The sequence below is a fragment of the Anolis sagrei genome, chromosome X (assembly GCF_037176765.1).
Source record: "Anolis sagrei isolate rAnoSag1 chromosome X, rAnoSag1.mat, whole genome shotgun sequence".
Lineage (NCBI taxonomy): Eukaryota > Metazoa > Chordata > Lepidosauria > Squamata > Dactyloidae > Anolis > Anolis sagrei.
The window spans coordinates 91,193,891-91,203,255 of NC_090034.1; the positions used below are offsets into that span (position 1 = coordinate 91,193,891).

At 40.6% G+C, this 9,365-nt stretch overlaps 1 long non-coding RNA gene across 1 annotated transcript; it reads left to right on the top strand.

Annotated features, from left to right (window-relative positions):
- The first annotated feature begins 2,864 nt into the window (after window positions 1-2,864).
- Window positions 2,865-9,120, top strand: LOC137097914 (uncharacterized). Its single transcript, XR_010910511.1, has 5 exons — window positions 2,865-2,923; window positions 3,515-3,541; window positions 4,942-4,998; window positions 5,760-5,786; window positions 8,945-9,120. It is a non-coding gene; the product is annotated as an uncharacterized lncRNA (long non-coding RNA).
- The last annotated feature ends 245 nt before the right edge of the window (window positions 9,121-9,365 follow it).

Below are 9,365 nucleotides of genomic sequence, written 5' to 3' on the forward strand. Positions count from 1 at the left end.
AGAAGCAACACCAGGATGAAATTCCAAGTGATAGCTGCATTTCTTGTTATCTGCCTGCTCTCCCTGGAGGGGGCCAGAGCTGCACCCAGGGTAAGGATAAGCATGGTTTACGGAAACGAGAATTAGGAACCAGGAGATACATGTATGTCTGTGTTTTGGTTTGTGGTGATGATTCAAATATAGCTCCACCCCACTCCAACCCTCACATTTCATATTTTAAATTTCTAATAAATCTACAGCAGTTCATGAGCAATGTATGTTTCATGTTAATAATAATAATAATAATAATAATATTTATTTATATCCTGACCCATCTTCCAAAGGGACTCATGGCGGCTCACAACATAAATAATGCATAAAACATGATACAATAAACTACACAAGGTTTTTTTATGTCAGGAGTGACTTGAGAAACTGCAAGTTGCTTCTGGTGTGAGAGAATTGGCCGTCTGCAAGGATGTTGCCTAGGGGATGCCTGGATGTTTGATGTTTTATCCTCCTTGTGGGAGGCTTCTCTCATGTCCACGCATGGGGAGCTGGAGCTGACAGAGGGAGGTCAACCTGCTCTCCCTGAATTCAAACTGCTGACCTGTTGGTCAGCAGTCCTGTCGGCACAAGAGTTTAACCCATTGGGGGCTACATAAGGTAGACAATTAATAACATAACTAGAAGTCATCATCACCAGCACCACTTGCTAAATCCTGCATGGACAGCTATTGCCAAAGATACAAAAGGAGGGAAGGGGAAAATATTCCAAAATGGTGGAAAAGATGTTTCTTGAGTATTGAAAAACCATTATGAGAAGAATCCTGCATTAATGAGAATGATCATAGTTTGAAACTTATTCTGTGCAACAGTCACACAAGGTTTTGTTTCTCTCTCTCTCTCTCTCTCTCTCTCTCTCTCTGTGTGTGTGTGTGTGTGTGTGTGAGAGAGAGAGAGAGAGAAGTATTTTCTGCACACAAAATTCTACCTCCTGTGCAAAAATTGATGGAAGTTTTCAAAAAGAAATTAGTGAATATTAAAATTAAAATTTGGTTTCCTGTAGTTGGACACTCTGCTCCAAATACCTGGAGTTTGAAGTTATTAGTTGCTGCCATTTCTATACTCTTTCATCTTTTTTTACTTTGGCTGTCTGTGTTCTCTTAAAAAGAGGGAAAATGTGTTACTGGATTGCAGTTCCCATTAGCCCAAACCAAGGGAGCCAATACGATGATATGAGTTGTAGTTTAAAAGGATTTGGAGCAGGGTGTCCAACTACAGGAAGCCAAATTTTAATTTAAAATTTCACCAATTCAATGTTCCCTATCTCTACTCTAAAATTTACTGACTTTTTCAAAGCAGTTAATTGTTTTTACTTTGCAGAACAGCCCATCACATTGCCCCTGAAGCACTGATTCTGCCAGTCTTGCTTTATTTATTACAGAACCAGGTTTCAGAGTTCACTACAGATTCCATAGCCAGCTCTAGGGCTAAGGCTGATAGATTTCAGGATTTCACAATTGGTTTCTCTATTTTGCACATGATGGATCATTATATCACTCAGAATGCATTTCTCCTAGGGGGATTTGCAGCGTACTTTTTCTGAATATAAACTATTTCCACAAGAAACAATATAAACAAATGCTGCTCACAAAATGTGCATAATATTGGGAAAATGTTAAAAACATCAGAGAACATTTTCAAAAATGTGTACATTAACGAAATGCAAATTGGAATTGTTTGCATTAGGATAATGCACACAGGAATGCATCAGAACATTTGTTTTCTTTTTAGTTCCAAACGAATGCAGGAAAAAGATGGAGCAAACATTAAATGGGAAATAAGAATATCAAATCTTAGGGATGTTCATCTCAAATTAACTTGCCTTCTGAATTGGTTTGCTTCAGTCTTTGGCTCTTATCTAGCCCTTGCTGTTAGGGTTGCCAACTTTTTCTGACGGGTTGTTGTGTGTTTTCTGGGCTGTATGGTGATGTTCCAGAAGCATTCTCTTCTGATGTTTCACCTCCATCTATGGCAGGCATCCTCAGCGGTTGCGAGACCTCACATCCTCTGGTGTTTCCTGCCATAGATGCAGGCAAAACGTCAGAATGTTTTGGAGCATGGCCATACAGCCCAGAAAATTCACAACAACCCAGTGATTCCAGCCATGAAAGCCCACGACAACACATTTTCTGACTTGGTTCATATGCCTTTTACTATAATAGGTGAAGGTAAAGGTTTTTCCCTGGCATTAAGTCCAGTTGTGTCCGACTTTGGGGGTTGGTGCTCATCTCCATTTCTTAGCCGAAGAGCCGACGCTGTCCACAGACACCTCCAAGGTCATGTGGCCAGCATGACTGCATGGAGCGCCATTACCTTCCCACTGGAGTGGTACCTATTGATCTCACATTTGCATGTTTTTGAACTGCTAGGTTGGCAGAAGCTGGGGCTGACAGTGGAAGCTCATGCCGCTCCCCGGATTTGAACCTGCGACCTTTCGGTCAACAAGTTTAGCAGCTCAGTGGTTTAACCAGAAATTTAGTGAGCAATGCTTGAAGAAACCTGCACTTGTTTAATTTCTACACATCGGACAGATTGCTGCTGAAAGAAGAGGAGGAATAAAGTTGGCAACCATATCTTTCTTTCAACTATGGCTAGGTGCTTGTTTTCTGCTTCCCTTATACTCTTCCTCGGTCTTTTTTGCCACTGCTTTCCTTCCCATTTATTTAATTTGGCTTCCTCATCCCAATTCTTTCCAGAAATACATTTCAGATTCTTGAACTGGTTGGTGCCACTGAATCCTCATGATGACTATCTTACATGGAGTTCTCTTTGATCTTTCCAGTAGTTGAGCTAACAGGGTGATTTTTCTTTTCCGTTGCAGAATTCAGGCAGCTTTGATGGCAACAATGTCGGAAGTGGCAGCATGAATGACAATGGAGTGAGTCCAGAATTCCTTTGATTTTTCAGATGATCAATAGTTCTGCTCTATATTATATAGCTACATGTTGTTTCTGTAAAGGTGTGGCTAACTCCCAACTGATTCTGCTTCCTTCTCTTTGATACCACATAGATAAGTGATTACACAGAAGTAGATTTTTATAGTAAGATTTGCATGGAATACATTCTCAATCAAACTGCGAATTGACAGATTTGACTAAATCCTATTAAATTAGCTCCAACTTCAGCAAATGGTTAGAATTGTATCGGGGACTGGCAAAACATGCAAGGGAATGTGAACATGGATGGCAAACAGATAAATTCTAAATGTGATTGAATTTTATCCTCACATATCTGCAATTCTAGAAATTGAAGAAAAACAGGAAAATGATTAATATTGGGAGGGTGAGCACCTTAATTTGCTACTTTCAATAGTTATGCTCCTACTTCTGGTTCAGCCATAGTGTAGTAGTTGATCATCTCAACTTTGTATTATCATCTTTTCTCAAGAAGGTCTAAATTTCAAAGAAGAGGAAAATTATGCTATACAAATTATTATGAGATATTCTAAATTTCATTTTTTATATTGCAGAACTCATATGGGTTTGCAGCTTATGGAGTAAGTATTGACAAGTATATATGTGATCTATTTATATCTTGAATCCATCTTAAATCCTGTAGCAGTTCGTGCCTGTATTTCATCATTGCTGTTACATCTTGTAAATAAGGGAATATTATAAAATTCCCTAAACCCATGACGGCCATTGTCACCATGACTTCTCATTTTTGTATGCCTTGATTGCCATGCTTGATTGGGAATTTGAACTCTCGTCTCCCAAGGCACACAACTTTCATGTTGTGTCAGCTCCACTGGTTGCCAGTTTGCTACCGAACATAATTCAAAGTGCTGGCTTTGGCATTTAAAGCCCTAAATGGCCCTGGCCCAATCTACCTGTCTGAACACATCTCCTTCTATGAACCACCACAGAGATTAAGATCTTCCGGGGACGCCCTGCTCTTGGTCCTGCCACCATCACAGGCGCAAATGGCAGGGGCAAGAGAGAGGACCTTCTCCGTAAACACTCCCTGGCTATGGAACTGTCTCCCTGGCAAGATTAGATCAGCCCCCTCCCTCCTGTCCTTCAGAAGGATGGTAAAAACATGGCTGTGGGATCAAGCCTTTCGGACAGTGCAATAAGGCAACAATAGGAAACTTTTCCCTGCTGACCAGATTGGGTATGGCTGATCTGAGATGGTTTTAAACAATTGATTTTAAAGCGGAGATTATTAATTTTAGTGTTTATGTATTTTTATAGTTTATTTTATGTTCCGGCATTGAATGCTTGCCATATATTTATTTTATTTTTATTTATTTTAAACATTTATACCCCGTCCTTCTTGACCCCCAAGGAGGGACTCAGAATGGCTTCCAAACAGGCATCAATTAAATGCCAAACATAATATAAAACACATAATAAATACATACATATACATTAAAATAGTTAAAAATATACATTAGAACCAGTTTGCCAAATTGAATTCACCAGATTAAAATCATCATCCAAATCAGTCCAAGTACTGTCCAATATAATCTTGTCTTCCCCAGTAAAACAAACTATTCTGTGAATGCTTGATCCCATAACCAGGATTTAACTTTCTTCTGAAAGGTCAGAAGGGAGGGGGCAGATCTAACCTCATTAGGGAGGGAGTTCCACAGCTGAGGGGCCACCACAGAGAAGGCTCTGTCTCTCGTCCCCACCAAACGTGACTGCAATGGTCCTAGATTGTTCATTGAGGGAGATATGTTCGGACAGGTAAACTGGGCCAGAACCATTTAGTATATATGCTGCGCTCCGCCCTGAGTCCCCTTCAGGGTGAGAAAGGCAGAATATAAATGCTTTAAATAATAAATACATAAATAATAGTCCAACACTCAAACCATTATGCCACATTAACATCTTTCACTGCTATCCAGAGAACCACCAATCATTAAAATATCTTCTTGTGTTCTGTTTCTAGAATGGTGGAAGTTTTGATAACAACAATGCTGGTGACAACAGCTTCAATGACAATGGAGTAAGTGTCAGAGACCTGCATATGTTCCTCGGCTTCTCTCAAAGTGCAACTAGATTTCTGCTCCAGATGTTTTCTATTCCAAGTAGTCCCTCTTACCTTCTATCACTATTATTTTTTCTGTACAGTTATTGTTTTCCATTCAGATTAAATGGTCATAGTAAAGTTTCTAAACAAACATCAATAGAAAACATTAATTCAAATTAAAACTGTGTATTAAGACTTCTCTTCCTGCTTGCACCATCATGATTCAAAGAATCTTGGAAGTGAAGGTCATAGAATGATTGGTCTCAAATGCTATTTATTCTAATCCTATGCTAATGGAGGAATCAACAGATGGGACAGATCTAATATATGACCCTTCAACTTCTGTTTGAAAGCACTCAATGAAGCAGAATCCATCACTTTGTTAGGTAGATCTATTTCACATTGCATAATTTTGGCACTTCAGTTTTATAATAGGTACCATGGATAGTTACCTTGGTATGCTGGGATCTTTTTTGTGGTAAATATTTGGTTAGGCAACTGTAGTGCTTCACCAAACTACAGATCCCAGGATTCTACTGGATGAAGTCATGACACTTCAAATGAGAGTATGGTGCTATACCTGTAGGGGAAAAAAATAGAAGTTACATTATAGGATTTTTGAGCATTCTCAGGTGGTTCTGTAGACTGCAATATAGAAGTGAAAGAACTGGATTTGGATTTGCACAAATGGATTAGAACACAAATAATGTATCTTTACTATTGTTTTTGTTCTGCAGAACACTAACAATGGCCCCATTGTCTGGGTGAGTATTTAGCGTTTTAGACTTTTTTGTACAGGGTTGAGTCAGACAGAAATATAAAGGAGGGGTGTTTCTGAGCAAGTGATCTTTTTCTCTCATACCACCTATGGCAGAATACTGGTTTGTTTCTATATGAGTGGAATAATCACAACTTGTCACCATAGTCAATGAGGGTGTTCTTTCTCATGTGAATGGAGTAGTGCATCTCCTTTGGATTGAGTTCAAACTTTAAAGGTACTATCCCCCAACTCATGCCCACACTCATACCCACCCACCCCCCCCCCCCCGCAAAGGTGAATCACTTCCAGCCCATCTTACTTATCCAAACATAGCTCCTCCTATGAACCATTGTGGAGACTCAGATCATCTGAGGAGGCCCTGCTCTCAATCCCACCACCCTTGCAAGCACAACTGGCGGGAACGAGAGACAAGGCCTTCTCAGTGGTGGCCCCTTGTTTGTGGAACTCCCTCCCCAATGAAATCAGAATAGCCCCTCCATCCTGTTTTAAGACATGTTTATGGGACCAAGCATTCACACAGTAACTATAGCAATGCAATACTTGAGATCACTTAAAGTGACAGACAAATGGACTGATTCTGGACTATGATTTTGAACCTGTGTGATTTTAATGGCTGTTTTTACCATTTATGTTTTATTGCTGGTTTAATTGTAATTATTATTTTTTGGGATTTGTTTATTTGTTGGGCATCAAATGTTGCCAGTTATGAGGCTGTCCTGAGTCCCCTTCAGGGTGAAAAGGGCAGGGTACAAGTATGGGAAATAAACCACTCAATTAAAGACTGTGGTAGGTTTCCTGTTACATGATATCAGAGTCACCAACTTCTACTGATCACAGAAGAATCCAAACATGATCTTGGACAAAGTCCATCAATTTTAGCATCCTATTTTCAGTAGAAACATAGAATCATAGAATCATAGAATCAAAGAGCTGGAAGAGGCCTCATGGGCCATCCAGTCCAACCCCCTGCCAAGAAGCAGGAATATTGCATTCAAATCACCCTGATAGATAGCCATCCAGCCTCTGTTTAAAAGCTTCCAAAGAAGGAGCCTCCACCACACTCCGGGGCAGAGAGTTCCACTGTAGAAAATGGCTGAATTTTTTTTCTGATATGAAATAGTTATATTAAATTCAAGGTTACAGAAGGAGAACAGTGCATTGTGTGTCATTGCATATGAATGTGCATTATACATTTTGTATGGATATTTATTTATTTATTTATTAATGCACTTGTATACCGCTAATATCTCAGCCTAAATCGGCGACTCATTGCGGTTTACAACATTTAAAAACAATATTCAGTTAAAAGCATAAAACACATATACAGTACAAATTATTGGGCCACCAATAACGATCCTATGCATCTCATAACTGGAATCGTAATCCAAAATTCATCGTCCGTGTATAACCAATCCTTAGTCATCACAATTCGTTACAATGGATTAACCAAATGCTTGTTTAAACATCCATGTCTTCAATCTTTTCCGAAACACCATCAGCGAAGGGGCTGATCGTACCTCTATGGGGAGGGTGTTCCAAAGCCAGGGGGCCACCACAGAAAAGGCCCTATCTCTCGTCCCCGCCAGCCGAGCTTGAGAAGCAGGCGGGATCGAGAACAGGGTCTCCCCGGAAGATCTCAAACTCCTGGTGGGTTCATAGGCAGAGATGCAGTCAGATAGGTAGCTTGGGCCGGAACCGTTTAGGGCTTTAAAGGCCAACGCCAGCACTTTGAATTCAGCCCGGTAGCAGATCGGTAGCCAGTGGAGTTGGCGCAACAGGGGGGTTGTATGCTCCCTGCGCTCCGCTCCTGTTAAAATCATGGCTGCCGAGCGTTGGACTAGTTGGAGCTTCCGAGCTGTCTTCAAAGGCAACCCCACGTAGAGAGCGTTGCAGTAGTCTAAACGGGATGTAACCAGAGCGTGGACTACCGTGGCCAAGTCAGACTTCCCAAGGTATGGGCGCAGCTGGCGCACAAGCTTTAGCTGTGCAAATGCTCCCCTGGTCACCGCCGAAACCTGGGGTTCCAGGCTCAGCGATGAGTCCAGGGTCACACCCAAGCTGCGAACCTGCGTCTTCAGGGGGAGTGTGGCCCCATCCAACACAGGCTGTAACCCTATGCCCTGTTCGGCCTTGCGACTGACCAGGAGTACCTCTGTCTTGTCTGGATTCAATTTCAATTTGTAAGCAGTATCCATTATGAATCAGTATGCATGCACACTTGGTTCTATATTCAATTGCACATTCAGTGTCTTTTTATCTAGCTGCACTTTGTTGCCACATATCACAAGCCTTGTGTAGCACAAGTAAAGTATAACTCTGTATGTGATAATTAACCCTATGCACCAGATCCTGTCAAATTTTGGAAACAAAGATTGGTCAGGACTGGTTTGTGCTTGCAAAAGGCGCCATAATACTGGATCCTGGGGGCTATATTTTGAAGGAAGGAACTGTCAAACTACCTATGAATACTTCTTATCTATGAAAACCATATGAAATGAATGGGGCCATGATTATTTATCTACAGTATTTATTCTCTGCACTTCTCACCCTGAACGGGACTCAGCGTCTTTACATAACACACATATGGCACACATTCATGATTATACAATAACAGGGACAGACAGACAACACAAGAGGTAAAGGCAGTTTCTGCCATCTTATTTCTGGCATCTCTGAGGCTGTGCTTGACTCTGGCCATTGGTGGCGAGGTGGGTGAGTGTTGTTGCTCCATCTTCCATGCCAAGGAGCTTAATGTCCTTAAGAATGCCTTTATTACCTCCCTGCTAAAAGCGGTACCTATTTTATCTACTCGCATTTCTGCTTTTGACCTGCTAGATGGGCAGGTGAGCTGGGGCTAATGGTAGGTACTCAATCCCAACCTGGGCTTGAACTGTTTACCTTCAGATTGGCAGGATTTTTCTGCAGCACAGCCATTTTGCCTGTTAAATGATAGTTTTTAAATGATATGAATCCTGATATAGAATCTCAGCCACAGAGAGATGGCACAAAGTTCTGTTCTGACAACAACATGGCCAGGTTTATTTAAAACTAAATGGGCATTTTCCCTTATTTTTATTAACTTGCTTTAACTTTGTATCAGAGATTACAAATTATTTTTCTTCTTCTTTTCTTCTTTTACAGTATTAGGCATCCAGAAGCAGAAATCCACCACAGAAGCTGATAAATGCCTATGCCCTGTAACCCTTTTGAAGACCACTTTTCTGTTGTTCTCTCTTGAGTGATTCTGTCTTGTTAAAGTCATTGAACCATCTTCTGGCTGCTGCTCCCACCCCTCATAAACCCCTTCTCCTAATTTACCAATGTATTCTCAGATCAATAAATGTGCCTTGTACAATTATTTCAAAAGAAGTAAACCAACCCACAGAAATATTCTTTTATTCACATGTGTTTTTAAACCTCATTTTGCATTTTAAAAACGTATAACATCTATATCAATAAAAATGTAATGTTAGTTTGTAAGATTAACATAACTCAAAAACCACTGGACGATTTGACACCAAATTTGGACACAATACACCTGCTAACCCAAGGAGTGACCATC